Source organism: Arachis ipaensis, chromosome B07 (genome assembly GCF_000816755.2).
Source record: "Arachis ipaensis cultivar K30076 chromosome B07, Araip1.1, whole genome shotgun sequence".
Classification (NCBI taxonomy): Eukaryota; Viridiplantae; Streptophyta; class Magnoliopsida; order Fabales; family Fabaceae; genus Arachis; species Arachis ipaensis.
This window is the reverse complement of record NC_029791.2, coordinates 32,519,003-32,522,087: the sequence shown is the minus strand read 5'-3', so window position 1 is coordinate 32,522,087 and position 3,085 is coordinate 32,519,003.

Here is a 3,085-nt window from a genome sequence, read left to right as displayed (position 1 = left end):
CTCTCTTTTAAATTTGTATAAATTTTGTATAATTTTTTTCATTTATTTTATACTGATTTTTTTTTTTGTGGAAAAAAATAAAGATTGATCTCTAAATTTTTATTATAATTCTAATACTATATCATAAAACTACTTTTTTCAAAATTTTAAATCATAAAAAAAGATATATCAATAATTTTTATCTCTAATAGTACCAAATTAAAATTATATTCGGTGACCAACTAAGATTTGTTTTCTGATTATCTATAGTATTTTTTAATTTGATAAGTCAAAAATTAATTCGTTTTAAATTTAAATTCTATTTAAAAATTTATTGTTAGTCAATAGATTATTATCTATATACACAAAACAAAATTTAAAATTTTAATACTTACTAATTAAACAAACAAACGAGTTTGATCACTTAACTAACTCAAATGATTTTACATTATCAACCAAGATAATAAAGGTCAGTTGCATTGTATTTTAGCCTGAAATGCATGTGTAGTAGTTTGAGAAGCTATTTAGGCATTACTTCTACCACTTTGTTGTTTGTAAATGTGAAAGGTTATCTGAAACAATGATATATGTTGTTATTATCTATAATATAAAATGGCGGTGGAAGTAGTTGGTTAGGTTAGGGATGGAATGGGACCACAGATGGGAAAGGAGTTACATATGGGATTGATGGAGGGTTGATATACGGAGGAGACAGATGGAAAATGGGAGACATCTTTATTGTTGTCTATGTCTCTTTAATAGTGACACATGTCTCTTATTTAGTTGAATGAGATAATTTTTAAATAGACACAAAAGAATATAAATGAAGACAAAGATATTAAATTTATGTACTTTCAAATAATTAAGATATTGAAATATAACTTTTGAGACACTAATTTTTTATTTTTTTATTCTTATTTAATTTTCAAAATTCTAAATTCACCCTTCCAAACTTGTCTCATTCCTCCTCTCTTATGCATTTTTTACCTCTATACTTTTTGCAACTCTTTCTCTTTCTCAGTAGTTCACCATTTTTCATTCTCCCTCCTTTATCTTTCCTTCTTACTCTCTGCTGCCCATTGGGTGTCACTTTCCCTCTTTCTCTTTGCGGCACCTATTGTGCCTTCTCTCTCTGCTTCACCCTCATCCTCAGAAAGTCAGATATAAATTCATCTTTTTCGTCGATCGATACTGCTCTTCTGTCAAGAGCCACCGCATCAGCTCATTCTTCTCTCTCGAAGGGCTCATTCGGGCTGTTATCTAGATTCGCCATTGGCTTTGGGTTTTGACAGCGTCTCCCTCCATCTTCTCTCTGGCGACACCGTTCATTTTCTGCAAAAAGAACGTCTCCTCCAATCTGCTCATCCTCCCTCCTCTATTCTCCTATCATTAAAGTATTTTTTTTGTTAGAAATTTGAATTTGATTTTATACATATTAAATTTAATTTAAATTAGATTAGAATATTATTGTTTTTGTATTTGATTAAAGATGGTGGTGCCATACTGCTATTGATGGTTGATGATAACTCTAAGTGAGGAAAAATGGTAAAAATGATGGTGGTGGGAGAATGGTGAGGGTAAAATTGATATTTTGGTGAAAGTTTGAGTTGTGTATTCTATTTTGTCTGGTGGTGTTTAGTTGTTGTCCATGTCTCAAAGAGACACGGTGACACATGTTTCCTGTTTGGTTTACTGAGACACAATATTTTGATGCACACGGAAATACACGGATGGACATGGAGACATTAAATTTGTGTACCTCCAAATAGCTGAGACACTGAGACATAACTTGTGAGACACTAATTTTTTATAATTTTACTCTTATTTAATTTCCAAAATTCCAAATTCAATCCCCCATCCTCTCAAACCTGTCTCCAGTTCTCTCATGCATCGCCTCCCTCTCTGCAACTTCTCATTGTTCTCAGCAGCTCCATCCTCTATCCTTTCTCACTCCCCACTGCCGATCGCCGCCTCTCCCTCTTCCTCTTCGCAACGCCTACTGTTGCTTTTCTCCCACTTTCTTTTCTCAGCGCCTAGCACTCCTCTCTTCCACTCTCTTTGCCCACTGTACCTTCTCTTTCTGCCTTATCCTCTTCCTTGAATAGTCAAATATGCGTTCATTTTTTTTTGCCATTGCTTCTCCATCAAGAACCGCTGCGTCTGCTCCTCCTTCTGTCTCGAATGGTTTGGGCTACGGTAGTCCAGATCCATCGTCATCTAGATCCGCCGGTGACTTCAAGTTTCAACGGCGCTTCCCTCCACATCCTCTTTCTAGTGACGTCGTTCATCCTTTCCAAAAAGAACATCTCCAATCTTTTCCTCTTTTATTATTCCTTTATTAAAAAAAATTAAATCTGTGTATCTTATTTTACAGATATGTAACAAATTAAAATTTTTGTTGATTTTATTAAATTTAATTTAGATTGGCATATTGTTGCTTTTATATTTGGTTGAAGATTATAGTAGTATTGATGTTGATGATAACTCTGAAAGAGGGATTGGGCAAAAGTAGTGGTGGAAAAGAGTGGTGGGGATAAAATTGACATTTAAGTAAAATTTTGAGTTGTATATTTTATTGTGTCTAAGTTATCAAATAAGATGAAAAATTGAGTGTCTTTTTGTATCTATATACTTATATGTATTTGTGTTCATGTCTTTATTATTTTGAGACATCAACCAAACACAGCCTTTTAAGTTACCAAACAAGATAAAAAATCAAGTGTCTTCTTGTATCTATGTATTTTTATATATTTGTATCTATATTTTCATTATTTTGAGACATCAACCAAATACAGCATATGGGCACATGTTAGCTAAAATTACTTTTTTTTTAATAGATTCTATTTTGACATCGCTAAGGCTGCATTTGATTTTGAGAATAGGATAAGATAAGACACTGAGAATAAGACACAAATGATAGAGACACAAAAATTAATATTCTTATATTTTGTTTGGTAATTAACTAAAACAAATTATAAAAGTCAAATTTATTCTCATTTGTTTACATGTCCATATGTATCAATACCTTATTAATGATGATATCGAAACGAAAATATATGAGAGACTAACTTAATTTACGGTTAAAATCTCAAAACTAAAATGATTA